Genomic DNA, 22,192 nt, shown 5'->3' with positions numbered 1-22,192 from the left:
GTCTGTTTGTTTTGCACCTAAATATTGATGTGGCAAGTGAGTGGCGGTGTACCTTAGGTTTAAATAATTTTCATTTTATAAGAAGCGCCGGATTATAAGACGCACCCCAAATTTAGAGAAAACAAAGGTAAAAAATATGGGGTTCATCTTATAGTCCGGTGGTGTTTTACAATGGGGAGGCGGCAGCAGTGGTGGAATAGGGTCATAGGAGGCAGGGGCGGTGGTGGAGTAGGGAGATAATGCACGCGGGTGCTGTGAGGAGGGAGCATCGAGAAACTGTCAACTGTGCAGGCTTCATGAAATGGCACCTGAAGTCAGCGTGTGAACAAATTGAACTATTGGCTCAATGATGAGCCAAGAACTCATCTGCACACTCGCCACTTCCGGGAGCCATTTTCCTTAAGTCCGCTGCTGATGGTGGCGCGTGTGTGGATGAGATCTTGACACGAGAGCTCAATCTGCGCACGCGCGAACTCCGTGTGCCATTATTTGATATTTTTGATATTTTCAGGATGGCCCCTGCCTCATCACTTGCAACGGGAACAGCCTGCCAACAAAATCAGTGCAGCTGGCATCATCACTCCTGCCTCCTGTGACCCCTGTCCACCATCCTCCGATAAGCTACATTAGGATAATAAGAAACACCCCCCATGTTCCTCCCAAATTTGCGGCCACCACCAGTAAGCTTTTATATACAGCGTTCCAAAATACTGTATATAAGAGCCCAGGCCACTGTGTAACGTAAAAAATCACTTTTATAATACTCACCCAGGGGGCAGTCTGGTCTAATAGGTATCACTGCTCATGGGTCTGACCCCTTTGATCTGCCCTGCTGGGAGCGGATCAAAGTACTGTAATGTGCAGGCACAAGAAAAGGTCAAAGACCGCCCACGCATGTGCACTACAGTACTTTGATCTGCCCTCAGCAGGGTAAATCAAAGTGCGCCTGCGCAGGACCGCAATGCCGGCCTCTGTGTGGATGATGTAGGACGCATCATCCAGATGGGTCTGAGAAGAAGGAGGACAGCGATCACAGCAGAAAGAAGGCAGCGGACCCTCAAGCAGCGATGCCCATCGGACGGGACTGCCCCCTAGGCAAGTATAATAAGGAAGTTTTTTACATTATACAGAGCAGCCTGGGTTCTTATATACAGTATTATGGAACACTGTATACAAGGACTCACTGGTGGTGGCCTCAACCTATAGGGGACAAATCTGGGGACAGGTTCCCTTTAAGTACCGTCAAACACCAGGACAGGGCGCCATTTTGAATTTACCAGTGGGCGTTTTCTGTGAGCACTGTATATTTCTGATATAAACAATATTTGAAAAACTGAAGACCAATGAAATAATGTTTGTTGCTGAAAAACCTCTCAGCGGCGGAGACCGAGTTCACGGTTTTATTACCGAGCATTATAATTGCAGCATTCACTTCGCAGCTGTGTTCACCACTTGTATTTTCTGATTGCATTATGTATTGGCTTATACAGTGAAATGTAATCATGGAGAATCTCTCATTGGAGCTGTTTTGCTGAAAGTAATTCTGTAATCACTCAAATCTGTAAAATCACTGCTGAATCTTTTCCTTTGCATGGTCAGTCTGTGTTTCCATAGGTAGTAAGTGAACACTAGCCTGAAGACTTGGTACAAAAAAGAAATTTTAAAAATAGCATGCTCATGCCTGCCAAAAGCTAAGTAAACATTGGAGAATCCTTTTTTAGCAGCTAGAAGACCTTATTACCCAGCAACCTAAAAAACAAAGCTTTACTATGCAACCTTGCAATCCCTGCTGTCATGCATTCCCATCCACTAATGCAGGCGATTGCCCCGGCATTCTGTGCGTTTGTTTGCAGCCTGAATCCAACCGGATACAAGTAACAGCGTACCGTGCCCATACACATTGAAAATAAGTTGCTTGAATGGACTGATTTCAACAGGGCCTGTTGACTAATGTGCAAGCAGATGTTGGGATTTGGACATGGCATGAGATAAGCCACCATCAGAAGTGAAAACACAAGCACTCTCAGCTAAGTGTGCATGTCAATGGAGAAGTCGGGAGAAATTGCTGTTGGGCAAACGAGCATCGACTCAGTTGTTAATTTACGCCACAGCTATATTCGCACCATTTGCCAGGAAATATAACTCTTTATATCCCTAAGAATAAAGTACGGTACCTTAAATAACTGATCCTCTATGAGTAAAGTGTAGCTCCACTCTGCCTACAACATCTGCAGGCATAATTTGCATTGGTAGCAAGAAACATTTTAGGGCTTTGACCTAAAAAATAAATAATCCCTAGCAAAGTGATTGTCAATCCTATTACCAGTGGTGTAACTTGAAGCTCCAATGTAAAATTTCCACCTATCAATGCTAATAGTATTGGTCTTCTCATGGGGGCCAAAGGAACCCTTTATGTTCTCCTAGGCTCCAACCCAGAATTTACTATAGGTATGCCCTAACGTATTTCTGTCATGGCTCCAGGGTTCAAACTGATGATCTCTGGTTGTTGGTTGATTGCCCTCTTGGTTGGACAATAGTCAGTTTTGTGTTGGTCCAACTGTTGAGATTTGTGGTGACGCCTGGTCCTCATAACACTATTGAGGGGGATCGGGAATATGAAAAGGAGTGAGTTCTTGAATCCAGCAGGTCAGTCGCTATCTGCAGTATCTGGTTAAGTGGAAAGGTTATGGTCCTGAGGATAATTCCTAGATCAATCCAGAGGACCTTCATGCTGATCACCTGATAAGAGGGTTCCATCAGTGTCTTCAGAGATTTGGGATTTCTGAGAGTTCAGTAGTCACTTGTTGAAGAAGTCGAGAGGGGGGGTACTGTCCTGGCTCCACTCCTTGGTTCATACCAATGATCTCTGGTTGTTGGTTGAAATCCCTATTGGTTGGAACACAGCCTGTTTTGTGTTGATCGAAAAGCTGAAGGATCTCATCTCTCTTTCTTAAGCCCGCTTTACACGCTACAATGTATCTTACGATGTGTCGGCGGGGTCACATCGTAAGTGACGCACATCCGGCATCGTTGTGTGTGACAGGTACGTGCGATTGCGATTGAACGTTAAAACGTTCATTGCATGCACGTCGTTCAATTCCTAAAAATCGAACGTCAGATTGTTCATCGTACCCGGGGTAGCACACATCGCAGTGTGTGACACCCCGGGAACGATGAACAGATCTTACCTGCTCCCGGCCAGCAATGCGGAAGGAAGGAGGTGGGCGGGATGTTTACGTCCCGCTCATCTCCGCCCCTCCGCTTCTATTGGCCGGCTGCCGTGTGACGTCGATGTGATGCCGAATGTCCCTCCCACTCCAGGAAGTGGACGTTCGCTGCCCACATCGGGGTCGTATGGACGGGTAAGTACGTGTGATGGGGGTAAATCGTTTGTGCGGCACATTCAACAAAATGAACGTGCCACACATACGATGGGGGCGGTTACGATCGCATACAATATCGTATGCGAAATCGTAACATGTAAAGCAGGCTTTACTCTCTGCCTTCTTGTTTCACTTCTATTTAGGTGTGCGTACTTTCTCGTTTGGTTTGCCAATCACATTTGAGAAGGGGCTATTTATACTCACTATTCACATGCCTCAGTGCTGGCTATATTCTGGATTGATAGTTGTCTGGAGTCCCAGCTCCTCAGTTAAGGTTTTCTTACTGAGACATTGCTATTGCTATTCCCTGCAGTTTGTTTGTGTGAATCCCTTCCAAGTTATCTCCTATTTTGTTTCAATTAGGTTTGGGAGGGTTTCCACGTATTCTGTTATTTATTTTTTTTATTCCATCAATTCTGTATGACTATATTTAAATGGTCTTAGCCCTGTGTCTCACCCTCTGCCTGTTTGCACTTCATTGATGTTTATTGTGGTTTTTGTGTTACATTTGTTTTATAGCTTAGGGTGCAGTTAGGGACACTTAGGATCAGAGGTCGACAAGTGGGGGTGCCATTATGTCATGTTAGCATGCCAACCTCCGCTGTCAGACAGGGACAAATCAAGGTCAGGTCTAGTGCAAGTACTAGCCTCTTTTGGGAGCTGTGAATTTTGGGTTTTACATCTGCACTGGTTTGTCCATCCCCGTGAGAGTTTTAGGGTTCAGTCGTTTATACTTATCGTGCGGGAAAACCTGAAGATATTTTCTGGCAGCAAGGAAACTCTAATTCCACTCCACCTTAAACTAGTGGTCAAAAATTCAGATCCCCAATAGTCATAAAGCTTGGGCACATCTTTGTGCCATGTAATCACATGATGAGATGGGAAAACTCATCTAAAAGGGAACTGGTCACCAGATTTTCCCAATATTAAGTATAGCATTCTATTAAGCTATATGAATGTCCCCAATCCTCCTTGCATAACTAAAACAGCGCGGTCCAGTCTGATGGGTGTCTCTTTCCTTGATCCTGTACTTCTTCTTTTCCTTTAACGGGTTCTGATTGTATCAGGAGTCAGGACCTGTTGAAGCGTTGATAAACACAAAATGGCCGTTATCCTTAGCGCTACCATTGTCTTCCTGCAATTAGATTTTTACTGAATTCAGAATTAATGATCCATTTTTTCATGGGATGGTGGGTGCCACTTTTTCCCATCTTTTTAAAGCTATTTACAATTCATCAAAGTGTTTTTGCAAGAAAACTGGAGTTAAACACTTTAAAACACTTGCAAAAGTTTCCCTATTGCAGTGTTGCACAAGAGTTTGACACCTTTTCGCATTTTTACTACACTTTCTGAAAAACGATCTAGTGCCATAAGAACAGAAAAGCTTTCTTTGTTTCCACTGGTGGTTTGTCTCCCAAGTCTAAAAGTTGACTGATGTATATATTTATGTATATGTATCCATGTGTGGACCTTTTCATACATCTGTTTTCTAGTTTTAATCAAAAACCTTTCAAAATATCTGCATTTTAATATCTCCCAGATTTGTGCATTCCTTAACCAAGAATCAGCAAAAATACTAGTGCATGCCCTCATCATCTCCTGCCTCTACTACTGCAACCTCCTGCTCTGTGGCCTCTCTTACAACACTCTTGCACCCCTCCAATCTATCCTAAACTTTGTGGCCCTATTAATCAATCTCTTCCCTCGCTATTCCCCAGCCGATCCTCTGTGCCAATCCCTTCACTTTCCTATTGCCCAAAGACTCCAGATTCTAACATTAACCATGACATACAAAGCGATCCACAACCTGTCTCCTCCCTACATCTGTGATCTAGTCTCATGATACTTACTTGCACGCAACCTCAGATCCTCACAAAGAACTCCTTCTCTACTCCCCTCTTATCTCCTCTTCCTACAATCGCATACAGGATTTCTACTGCGTGTTCCCCCATACTCTGGAATGCTCTACCCCAGCATATCAGACTCTCACCTACCGTGGAAACCTTCAGAAGGAACGTGAAGACTCACCTCTTCCGACCAGCCTACAACCTACAATAACACCAGTGCACAAACAGCTCTGTCGTCACCCAATGTATCCTCACCCATCCCTTGTAGACTGTGAGCCCTCACGGGCAGGGTCCTCTCTCCTCCTGTATCCTCACCCGTCCCTTGTAGACTGTGAGCCCTCACGGGCAGGGTCCTCTCTCCTCCTGTATCCTCACCCGTCCCTTGTAGACTGTGAGCCCTCACGGGCAGGGTCCTCTCTCCTTCTGTACCAGTCTGTTTTTGTAATATTCATGATTATTGTACTTGACTTATTATGTGTACCCTTTTCCCTTTTTAAAGTACCATGGAATAAATGGTGCTATAATAATAATAATAATAATAATAATAGTAATAATATTATTTTTATTTTTTTCTCGCTTACTCCTAACATTGTTTTTTTAAGATGAATAAAACAGAGGAAAAAAAAGTCACAAATACAGCTGTGTATACCCTTTGACCTTGACCTGGCTGCATATGCGTCCTTTTTATGGAGTGAAAAACCCAAATCTGAAGCTCCCCCATTATATATGATGGAACTCTGGTTAGAGGATCTCTGTACTTCCATATGTTTATTTCTTAGGTGAAAAGTGGTGACAGTTTCTGTTTAATTCCAATCTAAATTGCATCTTGGGGACAGAAGTTGAGAAAATGTGTCCAGCAGTGACCGGTGTAAAGAGATTATTGAGTGTTAATGATAACTGCTCGTGTAAATGGTTTGTAAATCGCCTTTTATTACTTTGTGTCTTGAGGGGTCTGAAACACATTTTACTGTTTACAAAAAAACAACACTGAAAATCCAAATGTCTTGGAAATGTCTTTGATGTCTAATAAAGCCAGTCACCATGTCAATGTCTAAATCTTAGCACGTCTAATGACCAAGCAGTTAGCAGAATTAATTAAGCATATAGCCAAGCACAATATGTTTCCTTGGAGAAATACAAAGGTATATTGTGTAGCGGCAAAGTGATGAATACTAAACCAGTCACTTTTTAGTGATAATCTTCTGTAGGGCTCAGCATGAAGAATCTCAGGGTTTTTTCACACTTCCGTTACCACCTAAAATACAAGCTGCCCCACACCAAAGTTCTGCCACTGTATAAACATCCATAAGTAATATCTACAATATTCAGGGTTTTCGCACCCTATGTCAACATTTATCCCTAAGTTCCAAGTGTCCCATTATTTATTTTTTTATTATTAATTATTATTATTATTATTATTATTATTATTATTTATAGATTTATATTATATTTAATAATATTTATATTATTTATTTTTTTAACCCTAGAACGCATACCTTGGGCCTCGCAGGCCTGCTAGGTCATTTGTTTTCTATGGTAGATTGAATTGCTTGCGCGTTCTAGGGTTAAATGACTGCCCTAGAAAATGTGGACTCCTGGTTAGATTAGGGGTCAGTCCTTAAAGGGAACCTGTCACCAGGATTTTCTCTAATAAACTGTTGCAACCAAGAGTGAGCTCTTATATACAGCACTCTAAAATACTGTATAGAAGTGTCCAATGTAAAAAAGACCTTTAATATACTCACCTAGGAGCAGTTGAGTCCAATGGGCGGCACTGATCTCTGGTCCGGCGCCTCCACTCTCCCATCCATTGCCGTCTTCCTTCTCAGGTCCACATGGATGATGCATCCTACGTCATCCACACAGAGGCCGCCATTGTGCTCCGGCACAAGTGTACTTTTATCTGCCCTGCAAAGTACTGTAGCGTGCATGCATGGACAGTCTTTCAACTTTCCTCTCGCCTGCACATTACAGTACTTTGCTCTCTCCTCAACAAGGCAGATCAAAGTGCGCATGCGCAGGAGTGCAATGGTGGACTCTGTGTGGATGATGTAACACTATAAATTACCAAAGTATTAGGCTAAAATATTATTTTATTGTACAGAAAAATACATATACAAAAATGTAATAGATAACACTAAAATACAAATACAAAAGCTGCTTTACCAGAAAAGGTGGTAATTAATTTACATAATAAATATAAACCATTGATTTTTGCATAATTTAACACATATTATAACAAAAAATATTTTTAATTTATTCAATGGTTAAAATATATCTATATATGTATGCAGTCTGAGCTATATAAAAAATATGCAATTAAATAAATATACTGTGCAATAGAATCTTATACATAAACTGTAAATTACATATGCTCAAAGTGCATATGTAATTTATAGGTGACCAGAGGTGACCAGACCTGGTGGGGGTAATTGTCATGTACGTTATGCAGTCCTTATTGTTTACTTTTGGCACTATGCACTTTCTTTGATTAAATTATTATACATATCTATTGCTTTTGCACTATGCACTATGCACTGTGAGCATATGTAATTTACAGTTTATTTATAAGATTCTATTGCACAGTATATTTATTTAATTACTGTAATTGCATAATTTTTTTATATACAATAGCTCTGACTGCATACATATATAGATATATTTTAATTATTGAATAAATTAAAAATATTTTTTGTTATAATATGTGTTCAATTATGCAAAAATCATTGGTTTATATTTATTATGTAAATTAATTACCACCTTTTCTGGTAAAGCAGCTTTTGCATTTGTATTTTAATGTTATCTATTAAATTTTTGTATATGTATTTTTCTGTACAATAAAATCATATTTTAGCCTAATACTTTGGTAATTTATAGTGTTATATGTATGTTAAGTTTTAAGTCTATTGCTAAATAGAAGAGGCTGGTGTTGCTCTGTGTGGATGATGTAGAATTCATCATCTTCACGGAGCTAGGAAGGTGGATGGCGATGGATAATAATAATAATAATAATAATAATCTTTATTTCTATAGCGCCAACATATTCCGTAGCGCTTTACAATTCAGGAGGATCATATACAAACAAGTAACAGTTATAGAAATACAATATTTAGAGGGGAAAAAAAATACAACCCTGCTCGTGAGAGCTTACAATCTACAATGAGATGGGGGGAGAGGCAAGGTTCAAGTGCTTATTTACAATGACAATCCAACCATCTCACGGAAATGGGGCTGGATAATGGTTTCCTGGACCAGTGGGCCCGAGCCTTGAGATGCCTTTGGGTGCCATGGAGTTTGATGTGGAGCTATGTTGTGAGAGGTTGTAGAGGGACTATGTGAATCGAATCTGATTAGGGAGTGTGATAGGCCGCCCTAAAAAGATGCGTCTTTAGGGTGCGTCTGAAGCTGAGTAAGTTGTGATTTGTCCTAACTTCTTGGGGTAGAGCGTTCCAGAGGGTTGGTGCAGCTCGGAAGAAGTCTTGGATCCGGGAGTGGGAGGTTCGAATTAGTGTGGATGTTAGTCGAAAGTCGCTTGCAGAGCGTAGAGAACGGGTGGACTGATAGACAGAGAGGAGGGTGGAGATGTAGGGGGGTGCTGCACTGTGGAGAGCTTTGTGGGTGAGAACAAGCAGTTTGAATTGGATCCTATGATATATGGGCAGCCAGTGCAATGACTGGCACAGAGCAGAGGCATCCGAGTAGCGGTTAGCCAGATAGGTGACCCGGGCTGCTGCATTAAGGATTGACTGTAGAGGAGAGAGTCTAGTTAGGGGGAGACCAATTAATAGAGAGTTACAGTAGTCCAAGCGAGAGTGGATCAGGGCCACGGTGAGGGTTTTTGTCGTTTCCATTGTGAGAAAGGGGCGGATTCTAGAGATGTTCTTGAGGTGCAAGCGGCAGGTGCGGGCAAGAGATTGTATGTGGGAGGTGAAGGAGAGATCAGTGTCAAGTATAACCCCCAGGCAGCGGGCTTGCGGCCTAGGACTTATCGTTGTGCCACACACAGAGAGGGAGATGTCAGGTTGAGGAAAGTTGGAAGATGGAGGGAAAAGAAGAAGTTCAGTTTTGGAAAGGTTAAGTTTCAGATAGAGAGCAGACATGACATTGCAAACTGCAGTCAGGCAGTCACTGGTGTTCTGTAGTACAGCGGGGGTGAGCTCAGGGGAGGAGGTGTATAGCTGTGTGTCATCAGCATAAAGATGGTACTGAAAGCCAAATCTGCTGATGGTCTGACCAATTGGGGCAGTGTAGAGGGAGAAAAGAAGAGGGCCAAGGACTGAGCCTTGAGGGACCCCAACAGTGAGAGGAAGAGGAGAAGATGTGGAGCCAGCAAATGATACACTGAATGAGCGGCCAGAAAGATAGGAAGAGAACCAGGAAAGAACAGTGTCCTTTAGGCCGATAGAGTGGAGCATAGAGAGAAGGAGATGGTGGTCAACAGTGTCAAAGGCAGCAGAAAGGTCAAGAAGAATAAGCAGAGAGTGGTCACCGTTACGTTTTGCTGTCAATAGGTCATTGGTCACTTTGACAAGGGCAGTTTCTGTTGAGTGTAAAGGGCGGAAGCCAGACTGTAAAGGATCTAGAAGAGAGTGAGAGGAGAGGTAGCGGGTGAGGCGAGAGTAGACCAGGCGCTCCAAGAGTTTAGAGATGAAGGAGAGATTGGAGACTGGTCTGTAGTTGCTTGTGCAGGACGGATCAAGAGAAGGTTTTTTTAATAATGGAGTAATGATAGAGTGTTTGAGGGAGGAGGGGAAGATACCCGAAGAGAGAGAGAGATTGAAGATTTTAGTTAGGTGAGTGGCGACAACCGGAGAGAGGGACTGGAGTAGAGGTGTGGGGAAGGGATCAGTAGGGCAAGTTGTAGGACGAGAGGAGGATAGGAGCCTGGAGACTTCCTCCTCTGTGACTGGGTCAAATGTGGAAAGTGAGCTGGATGGAATATGGGGAGGGATGGGATTCACAGGGCTTGGTGGCTGGGAGCTGATCTCTTGGCGGATGTTTTCTATTTTCTCTGTGAAATACGAGGCCAGGTCATCAGCATGAAGGGCTGTGACAGGGGTCTGTACTTTGGGACTGAGGAGGGAGTGAAAGGTGTCAAAGAGTTTTTTTGGATTGTTGGCAAGTGAGGAAACAAGGTTGGTGAAGTAGGTCTGTTTGGCGAGGTGAAGGGAATAGTTATAGGTCCTTAACATGAACTTGTAGTGGATGAAGTTTTCTGGTGTGCGGGTTTTCCTCCATAGGCGTTCGGCGCTCCTGGAGCATCGCTGGAGAAATCGAGTTTGTGATGTGAGCCAGGGCTGTTTTACTCTGTGTTTGGTCTTTCTGAGGGTGAGGGGCGCTACTTGGTCTAGCGTAGTCCTGAGTGTGTCATTGTAGTGCTTTACAGCCAGATCAGGACAGGAAAGTGAGGATATAGGGGACAGTGATGTGTGTAAAGAGTCTGAAAGTGTCTGAGAATCGATGGCCTGTAGGTTTCTGAATGTGTGATTGGTGGGAGTGTGCTGGGGCGGACGAGGGTTTGTGAGCTTGAAGGAGAGGATGTTGTGGTCAGAGAGGGGAAGAGGTGAGTTGTCAAAGTCAGAGATTGAGCAGAGGCGGATAAAGACCAGGTCAAGGGTGTTACCATCTTCATGTGTCTCAGAGGATGAGAGCTGTGAGAGGCCAAGGGAGGTGGTGAGAGATAGAAGCTGGGATGCAGAAGGGGAGGAGGGGCTGTTCATGGGGATGTTAAAGTCTCCTAGGATCAGGGTTGGTAACTCTGAGGACATGAAGTGTGACAGCCAGGCTGAAAAGTGGTCAAGGAACTGGGTGGGTGAGCCTGGTGGACGGTATATGACAGCTACTCTGAGGGGAAGGGGATGGAAGAGCCTGATGGTGTGAACCTCAAAGGATGGGAATGAGAGTGATGGAGCTGGGGGGATGACCTGGAAGGTGCACTGTGGGGACAGGAGTAAGCCGACTCCACCACCATGTCTGTTTCCAGGTCTTGGTGAATGGGAAAAGTGTAAGCCACCATGAGAGATGGCAGCAGGGGAAGTAGTATCAGAATCCTGAATCCAGGTTTCAGTTAGGCCTAGTAAGTTAAGAGAGTTATTGAGAAAGAGGTTGTGGATGTAAGGAAGCTTGTTACATACGGACCGTGGATTCCATAGAGCACAATTAAAAGAGGGAAGCGAGGGTGTACAGGGAATGTTAATAATATTATCAGGGTTTCTATGGGAGGTGGGGGAGGGGGTAAAGTTAGCCTGGGGTGGACCGGGATTAGGAGAGATGGATGAAAGAGAGGAGGCGCTGTACCCGAGACCAGCGACACCCATCAGAACCGACTGCGCTATAAGTTAGTATACTAAAAGATGTTTTTAACATTCTACAGAGCGGCCTGGGCTCTTATATAAAGCATTCTAGAATACTTTATATAAGAGCTTACTGTTGGTGGCCACAGGTTATAGAGAAAAACCTGGTGACAGTTTCCCTTTAAATGCTTGTGAATGAAAGTTTACGTTTTGGAACAAATGCCTTCGGCATTTTAGATACCTTTGCAATGAATCATTTTTAACAAACTACTGTAATGTCAGGAATAAAAAAATATTATTATTATTATTGGTGAGCCGAATGATTTTGCCACAGATAATGATAATTGCTATGTCTATGAAGTCCCGGTCAATGAATATCCTATCTGCCACAATCAGACCTTAACCGTAAAGTATCAAAGTATCTACTTTACTCTTGAATTTTGTCCACTATTATTATATTGATGACTTTTCCTTGGAATAAGATTGGTGGGGGTCCAATACAAATGAATAGGAGATGATCTGCTGTATCCGGGACAAGCCACTTAATAGAATATGGAGCTGTGATTTTCTGCTTCACACATTGTTAAATGGAACCTGTCACCAGATTTGGCGACCATAAGCTGCAGCCACCACCAGTGGGCTGTTATATACAGCGCTCCAGAATACCGTATATACGAGGCCAGGCCGCGCTGAAAAATGTAAAACACACTTTTATAATACTCACCTAAGGGGCGGTCCAGACCAATGGGCATCGCTGCTCTCTAGTCCGGCGCCTTCTCTTTGTGGCGATCACCGTCCTTCTTCTTCTGAGGCTCGCGTGCATGACGCGTCTTACGTCATGCACACTAGCCTTTATTGAGGTCCTGAGGTCCTGCTCAGGGCAGACCCAAGTATTGTAGTGCGCACGCGTGGGCGGTCTTTAAAGGGAACCTGTCACCAGATTTGGCGACTATAAGCTGCGGCAACCACCAGTGGGCTCTTATATACAGCATTCTAACATGCTGTATATAAGAGCCCAGGCCGCTGTGTAGAACATAAAAATCACTTTATAATACTCACCTAAGGGGCGGTGCGGTGCAGACTGGTCAGATGGGTGTTTCCATTCTCCGGGTCCGACGCCTCTTCTTTTGGCCATCTTTGTCCTCCTTCTTCTGAAGCCTGGGTGCATGACGCGTGCTACGACATTCACACTAGCCGGCATTGAGGTCCTGCGCAGGCACACTACACTACTTTGATCTGCCTTGAGCGGGGCACGTCAAAGTGCACCTGCGCAGGACCTCAATGCTGGCCTGGATTGGATAGAATGAGGATGGAGATCGCAGTAGAGAGGAGGCCCTGGACCGGAGAGGGGAGGCAACGGACCGAAAGCAGCGACACCGATCGAACTGAGGGCAGCGACACCCATTGAACCGGACCACCCCCTATATGAGTATTATAAAAGTGTTTTTACGTTATACGGTGTGGCCTGGGGCTCTTATATACAGCATTCTGGAGCGCTGTATATAAGAGCTCAGTGGTGGCGGCTGGAGCTTATAGTCGCCAAATCTGGTGACAGGTTCCCTTTAAAATATGTCCGCTGATGGTGCTAGAAACAGTTGATTGCATTACACCCCCACTGATTTCATATTAATGACTTATTTTAAAGACTTCCATACACATAAGTTGAAAATCAGCGAAAAACCCACCAATTTTGGCAGGTCCATCTGATTTGTTTGCAGCCTACCCGATTCTTGTCTAACAAGCAATGTTTGGGATGAGATGAATTGGACTTTTGGGATCTCAACAGCCTGTCCTATTGTTTTCCGCAGAGATAAATTTCCACCTCTCTCCCCAATGAAAACTCGGGAATGCTTGGCTGAAATTAATGAGCCACCTTTCTAATGCACAAAATGTATCAGGTCCTCCAGAGGGGGGACATCTTTTTGCAACAGCTCTGTTCTCTGGCTAATAGCCCCAGATAGTAGGCTTACTACTTTATTAACCCTATATCCCTAAGGACTTATTCAGATGTTAGTGATTTTTTCACATTTGCAAAAAATTATTCGAGCTTCGTCATTGTCATTTATTGGCATCAGAGTTTGGTTAGAGTCTCATCACTTTTTCTTGGATGAACGAAAAAAAAAACTGATGGAAATTTGTCAAGTTTCTCCTATCAAACAATCACTGAAATGGCATCTGAGGTCATCCTGATTTTTTTCACACACCCACAGATTTGCCATGGTGAGTTTGAGCCGACACACGGATCAATATTGGAGAAGTCTCCGTGCTTCCATGTGGACCACTCGGTCCGAGGAGAAAATCAGACATGTAAACTACTCCATAAGCTATCATAGGTACGAATGCTATCCATGAAAAGCACAGATAGCATGCGTACATGACAAACTGACATCTGAACGAGCCCTGGCAAGGCAAATGTGTCTAAATCAGACAACAAATTTCAATGCAAGAATGAATCATTCCTAGAATAGTTTATGTTCCTCATAGATATACAACCATTTTCAGAAAAGGGTGAAGTTAAGGCTCCATATCTCTTCACGAGCCGCTCAGTAATTTTCTTCTATGATAAACATGAGGCAGAGCTATCATAAGAAACATGTGTGATACTCATTATATACTTTTCAACATTTCTGTGGATATGTCTCAAATGTGAAACATTTTGTGTGACCTTTTAAAATACCCCATTAAGAGTTAATAAAAGAGATTTCAACGTTTAGGACTTTAATTCATAAACCGAAGTGGCTACAAAGAGCTTATCGGATTTGGGACACACATTTCAATTAGATCTATGCAATACCTCATTTGCCCTGTGGGGGTGCTGCAGGGATATTAAACACTTGTTTCTGGATTACAGCTAATTCCCTTTGGACATAGCAACAGGATATCCTGTGAGCAATTTACCAGGGGATTCTTTTAATATTAAAATAAGGATTATACAACAGAATATTTAACATATGTATAATATATATATATATATATATATTATATATAGATATAGATATAGATATATATTTAATAGTAACCCTTTCAAAATAATACTATATTCATATATAAACATATATTTATATATATATTTATATATGTGGACTCATATGGATATTTAATACTAACCCTTTAAAAACAATACTATATATATATATATATATACAGTAAAGACCAAAAGTTTGGACACACCTTCTCTTTCAAAGAGTTTTCTTTATTTTCATGACTCTAAAAATTGTAGTTACTTATTGGCCCTTTTGCCTTCACTCTGTGGTCCAGCTCACCCCAAACCATCTCGATTGGGTTCAGGGCTGGTGACTGTGGAGACCAGGTCATCTGGCGTAGCACCTCATCACTCTCCTTCTTAGTCAAATAGCCCTTACACAGCTTGGAGGTGTATTTGGGGTCATTGTCCTGTTGAAAAATAAATTATGGTCCAACTAAACACAAACCGGATGGAATAGCACGCCACTGCAAGATGCTGTGGTAGCCATACTGGTTCAGTATGCCTTCAATTTTGAATAAATCCCCAACAGTGTCACCAGCAAAGCACCCCCACACCATCACACCTCCTCCTCCATGCTTCACGGCGGGAACCAGCCATGTAGAGTCCATCCATTCACCTTTTCTACAAAGACACGGTGGTTGGATCCAAAGATCTCAAATTTGGACTCATCAGACCAAAGCACAGATTTCCACTGGTCTAATGTCTATTCCTTGTGTTCTTTAGCCCAAACAAGTCTCTTCTGCTTGTTGCCTGTCCTTAGCAGTGGTTTCCTAGCAGCTATTTTACCATGAAGGCCTGCTGCACAAAGTCTCCTCTTAATAGTTGTTATAGAGATGAGAAAGTGTGTCCAAACTTTTGGTCTTACTGTGTATATGTCGCGGGCGGAGGAGGGGACGCTGCGCTCTCCCACTGCTCGGGTCCGGCTGCCGCTGCTGCTGCGGCCTGCTGCTGCTCGGTGGCTCGAGCGATGAACCGGATCCCGTGGACTCGAGCGGCACTCCTCGCCCGTGAGTGAAAAGGGGTTTGGTTTTGGGGATTTATTGTTGTCCGTGATGCCACCCACGGTTGTGGTGATCGTGTGGACACCACCGCTGCTCTGTATGGGGATCCCGGGAGCGGTGACAGGGAGCAGCAAAGTTGTTAGTTCTCCCCTCCGTGGGTAGGGGGTGGTTGTCCCGGGGCCCAGTGATGAGGTGGGAGATGCTGGATGGCAGGGCCGGTGCAGGGCTTGGTGAGGTGCAGGGACGCGGGGGCAGCGCTGTGCCTCACGGCACGGTGGTACTCACTCAGCCTGAGACGGTGACACAGTTCTCGGTAAAACACACGGCTGGAAAGACGGTTCCCACGGACGGCTGCTGTTGCTTTTCCCCGGTAGTTGACGGTGACGGTCTCTGTCCCTGCACCTAATGAAATGTTGGTAGCGATGGGTTCCCACCGGTAACCCGCTCCCCGGCTTGGATATGGGCCGGAGGAGCCCCTCTTTGCCCGCAGGCGCTGGCCCTGAGAAACTGGTGCCTTGGCGGTGGCGGTGTCTCTCTCTAACGGTTGGACTGTTGCCTTCAATCGGGACTTAGCTGTTGGGAGACCCAGGAGGTCCCCTTCACTGACGGATTTGGCAAATTCACGGCGACTCCTAGCCTTGCCGGGATCCGAAAGGCCCCTGCCAATGGTGCTGGCTTCTCTTCGTATACCGCTCCGGTACCGCCGGGCCACCACCCGTCCACGGTCCTTTCGGCAACCTCCGATCAGCCTCTCCTGCAGACAGTCACCGCCGTCTGCTGACCTTGCTGTTCTCAGTCCGGGGCACACACCCGGACCAACTTCAGGCTTCCTCAACTGTCACTTTCTCTTCCACTTTTACTCCTCTCTCTTGCTCCTCTACCACTTCACTCTTAAACTCTCCCTCTCCCTAAACTGATCTCTTCACTCCTTCACTTCCCTAGCTTAACTGCCTGGTTTTCCCGCCTCCAGGGCTGTGAACTCCTCGGTGGGCGGAGCCAACCGCCTGGCCCACCCCCTGGTGTGGACATCAGCCCCTGGAGGAAGGCAACAAGGATTTTTGTGTAGCTTTGGTGTACCTATCCGGGGTGTAGGGTGTGGTGGTGTAATGACCTGTGACCCCTGGCTTGCCCAGGGCGTCACATATATATATATATATATATATATATATATATATATATATATATATATATATATATATTTAATACTAACCCTTTAAAAATTATATATTATGTCATAATTCTATCCGTCCTTTTTACCTGATGTGACTTCTCTGAGATCCAAAAGAAAAATAAGTTTTGAATGAAGTTTTAATTTTAAATGGGACCTACCATCATAAAATCCATTACGATAATTTAATATTAACCTAGAATCCTCATTATTGCTCATTCCGATTTTCTATGTAGGTCATTAGACGTTACACTTTTTACTTTTCTTCTTGTATTAATCAAATCTTAACCCCAAGAGATATTATCGGTACAGTTTTTCAATGAGCATTAGGGCTAGGCTGGACAGCTCTGCTGTGGGGGAGCAGTGCAAGAAATAGTGCAATCTTACAACATTATTGTTATGTTAATGATGATTATTGAATTTGATGCCGTATTTCATCTGATATCTTATTATTCTTATCTTGTTATTCTTATAATGACACAGCCAATGGTATAACTATGGTTAATGCAGCCATTATTGCTCCTAGAAGATGCAACTAGAGGACCTTGCCGTGTTATAAAGAATAGCCCTACAACCCAGGGACAACACTCTTAGCCCTACAACCCAGTGACAGCACCCTTAGTCCTACAACCCAGGGACAGCACCCTTAGTCCTACAACCCAGGGACAACACTCTTAGCCCCACAACCCAGGGACAGTACCCTTCGTCCTAAAACACAGGGACAGTGCTCTTAACACTACAAAGCAGGGACACCACTCTTAGCCCTAAAAATCAGGGACAGTGCTGTTAGCCCTACTAAACAGGGACAGAGCTCTTTTCCATACCAACCAGGGACCACACTCTCAGCTCTACTGTCCACAGACAGTTCCCTTAGCCCTACTACTCAAGGACAGATCTATTAGCCATAATACCCAATGAGCGCTTTCTTAACCATGCTACCTAAGAAAACTGCTCTTAGCCCTACTACCCAGTGACAGCTCCATTATAGCCCCACTACTCCGGTACAGCTCTTTTATAGCCCTACTACCCAGAGACAGCACTCGTATAGTCCTACTACCCAGGGACAGCTTTCTTATAGCCCAACTACTCAAGGATAGCTGTTTTATAGTCCTACTACCCAGGGACAGCTTTTTTATAGCCCTACTATTCAGGGATAGCTATTTTTAGCCCTACTGCCTTAGCTCTAGTATTCAAGGATAGCTGTCATATAGCCCTTCTACCCAGGGACAGCTCTTGTATAGCCCTCTACCCAGGGACACTTGTCACATACCCCTATTACCCAGGGACAGCTGTCGTATAACCTTAGTACCCAGGGACAGCTCTCGTATACCCCTTCTACCCAGGGACAGCTCTCGAATAGCCCTACTACCCAAAGACAGCTCTTTTATAACCCCTGGTCAGTTTGTGCTTTGCAGTCCATGCTCCCACCTTATTGCATGTCGATCTGCATGAGCCCTTACAATTACAAGTGGCCCTTTGAAGGCAACCATAATGCTGATCTGGTCCTTGGTGAAAATTTGTTTGACACCCCTGTACTAATACATGTAGGAAAGTTCTTCTAGAGATGGAATTGGCAAACTCAAACAATTTGAAATTCTATTCACTAAATCGCAAAAAAAAAATACTCGCCAACATTTACGCAAAGCACAAGATTGCATCAGCCTTAGAAGGCTTACATCACCTCAAAAGGCATCTTCCCTAAAATGCCTCAAAGGTCTCACATCACAGGTTACAGCACAGCCAAACAAGATCAACTATCATAGCCTGTATAAAAGCTGAGATAGAGAATGTAGCAGCCAGTGTGTGATGAATCAGTACAGTGAGAAGATGTCATAGCTTTGCAATAGAGATAGGGACAGAAGGCAGTAAAATACCGAATACCTAAAATGCATCTTTAGGCCAGCCACATTGATTGAGCATAACATGTTATAACAGTAACATCATAAATGATGTACAGAGCCTACACGTTTTGAGTAGTTAACCCACTCTTAATCATGGCATATAAGAGCGGGTTAACCACTCGAAACGCATAGGTTATGTACTTCATTTATAATCTTAATGTCATAACATGATTTTACTCAATATTCAATAAAAGAACATGTTATTCTGTATCTATGTGGCAGGACAAAAGATGCATGGTGGATTCTCATTGGAATAGTACACAGGAGCATGGTCTGTGCCTTGGATTAAGCCTATCAATACCCAGTGAGCTGGTGCACTTTTTGCTTTTTGAACTGAATAAATATTAATTACAGATAGTGTGTGCGACAGGACAGCAGTGAAAAACAGCTACCATCAGTTTAACCATAGCCTTATATGCAGAGGTTACTTTGACATTTGTAAGGCTGAGTTTTCATTAGGCCTCTTTCACACGTACGTGCCTCCGGTACGTGTATGGTCCGTTTCCTCACGTACCGGAGACACGTACACACGTAGACCTATGTCTTCCTATGGTGTAGGACACACGTATGTATTTTCACACCGAACGTGTGTCCGTTCCGTACATACGTGTGTCCGTTTGTTTCTCATACCGACATGTCCATTTATCTCCGGCATCACGGTTGTCACACGGAACGCAATCGGGTTGCACGTAACACACACGGACCACAAGTTGTGTTCCGTGTGACACCCACCGGAGAAAAGACATGTGTCTGCGAGAAAAAAAAACAAAACATTACTCACCTTCTCCAGCCCTCCTGTCTCTGCCGCTGCTGTCACTTGCTGCCGACCGCCGCTCATTATGCTCATTGCATATTCACTTCACTGCGGCCAGATGCAGCAGCAGCGGGGAGTCTGCAGGACCGGAGACTGAAGATCTGCACCACGGACAGCGACGCCAGGGACAGGTGAGTAGAAAGTTCCCGTTCTCCATGTGTTATCACGGATAACACACGGAGAACACATGTAGGCCATGCACACGGCACACCGAGGGCAATACGCACCTTTGACACGTCCGTGAAACACGTGCGTGATTTTAACGGACATGTAAAAGAGGCCTTAAAGAGTTTTAAAATGGATGGATACAGTCCTAGGAAACCTGAGAGTATTACACACAAGTTTTCAGGGCAATTGGGGGCTTCACAGTACTTAGCATTAACTGGGAATTTACGGGTTTTTTCTTAATAATTCAATGAAACTGGCAAACTTGAATTTAAAAGCTTTGCTCATCTCTAATAATATATAAAGTATATCTAGCTAAATGTTTATGCAGAAATATGTATAGTTTATAGGAATTAAGTTACTACGCAGCAAAATTATATAAAAAAAAAGGTTATAATTGGAATGTGTTGTGTTAAAGAAACTGTCCTTTCTATTGCTTTAGCAGTTGAAAATCTCGGACAATGAACCAAATTGTCGGAGTGGGTAAAGCATGAAAGGTCCCACTCCGTCTTCAGAACAGTCCAGGGAACGGGCGGTGTAGCGAGCCTGTGGGAACCTTTACAATGACTGGTATGAATCAAAGTGTTTGTTTTGTTTTGAGTAGTGGAAGGCCTGTGTCTGATATCTTAAAAAAACTGTGATCGGTAATAAGTGGTCAGACAACCTAAGTTACCTTTTGTGCTTGGTTTGCATGAGAAGCAAAATAAAGCTGGTTGAGGCCAGTGTGAATGAGAAATCAATACTTTGGTGTAATGAATTTGTCAATTCCTATGCTGTTACATTTGGTAGAGTATGCGGGCATAAAAATGGTACAAGAAGCGTGCGGCAAGACGGTAAGATTCAAAGATGAGTTATGTGTGTGTGCGTATATAAAATATACTGTATATACTGTACACATACAGTATATGTTTCATTTTATATATTATATATATACACATATATATATATATATATGTGACGCCCTGGACTAGCCATGGGTCACAAATAGTCCCACGCACAACACACACCCCCTAAAAAGGGTCACAGCAGCCACCCTTAAAACCCTGAGTCACCCCCCTCAGGTTCTGAGCTTCACACCAGGTGGGGCGGAACCAGAAGGTTGGCCCCACCCACCAAGGAGTTCTGATGGCCTGAGGCGGGAAAAATACAACAGTCAGTCTGTGGAGAGAATGGAAGGGAGAGGAAGGAGAGGAGTAGGGAGAGTGAGGAGTGACAGAACTGACAGGGGGTTCGGGTTGGAGCCCGGACACCCCTTTGGCCAGGAGGCAGACAGTGGTGGCCGCCTGCAGGAGACCGGGATGACGACTGGTGGAACCGTAAGGGACCAGGACAGGGTAGTGGCCCGCTGGAACCGAACCGGGGAACCAACTGGATACCGGAGCAAGGGTACTCAGATCCCGACTAGGCTAGTAGCCACCTTTTAGTCGAATTAACTGAATACGGCTTGGACCTCACGGGTTCACTCCCACACAAGGCCTGATTGAAGACAACAGCCCCATGATTCGGGATAGAGAGCTACCGCCACAGCTAGAGATCCAAAGGGCCAGCGTCTGCACGCAAATGGGTTCACCAGCACACACACACCGCTGGGGAGCAAACTACCGTCACTTAAGCGTAGGCAATTACGTACACAACACAGGTGCAGGAGAAAGGCGGAAACCACCAACCCGGAGTAAGGGGAAAAAACGCAGCCGGCCGTGGGCACCGTCCACCATCTTGTTTGGTTTACCAGAGACTCCCGTGCATTTGTCAGAGGGAGTACACCAGTGCCCTCGGGCCGAGCGCTGCACCGCACCTGCACTGCCCTGCGCCAGCACCATCGCCAAAACCAGCGACTCCCCTCGGGTCCCGGGACCCACACACGCCCCTAACCATGGAGGGGTTAACATCAAAGCTGCGCAACACCATCTCCGGGAGCCTAGTCAACGGCAGCGATGGTGTCCATCTAATTCACCACAGCCCCGTGGGTGGTGTCACGAACTTTAACCCCAAAAGCAAAACACCCACCCAAACCCCCCTATTTTCTCTGGGAGGCGACGGGATTCCCCCTGCCCCCCTCCCCCCCGGGTCCATGAGAGGCTCGAGCCACCGCAAAGAGAACCCGACGAACACGGATCCGAGCGGCTCGGCGGTCGCAGCCGAGCCCCCGAGGTGATGCAGAGAGAAAAATTCCCGGGCCTCACATATACATATATATGTATATGTATATATATATATATATATATATATACATATATATATATATATATATATATATATTTTACAGTATAGACCAAAAGTTTGGACACACCTCATTCAAAGACTTTTCTTTATTTTCATGACTATGAAAATTGTAGAAGAAAGCAGTGGAAAAATCCAGCTGGACTCCAAAGGGATAAATAAAAATGCTTCTTTATTTATATCAACTCGATTAAAAATATATATCCATTTCTCAAGTAAAGACACCGGCTTGTTCACACTGATGCATGGCAGATGTATACTACTACGCGTTTCGGCGGAACGCCTTCCTCAGGTCAATGACTTGAGGAAGGCGTTCCGCCGAAACGCGTAGTAGTATACATCTGCCATGCATCAGTGTGAACAAGCCGGTGTCTTTACTTGAGAAATGGATATATATTTTTAATCGAGTTGATA

This window comes from Anomaloglossus baeobatrachus, chromosome 7 (assembly GCF_048569485.1).
Source record: "Anomaloglossus baeobatrachus isolate aAnoBae1 chromosome 7, aAnoBae1.hap1, whole genome shotgun sequence".
Taxonomy (NCBI): Eukaryota; Metazoa; Chordata; class Amphibia; order Anura; family Aromobatidae; genus Anomaloglossus; species Anomaloglossus baeobatrachus.
Note: the sequence above shows the minus strand (reverse complement) of the source record.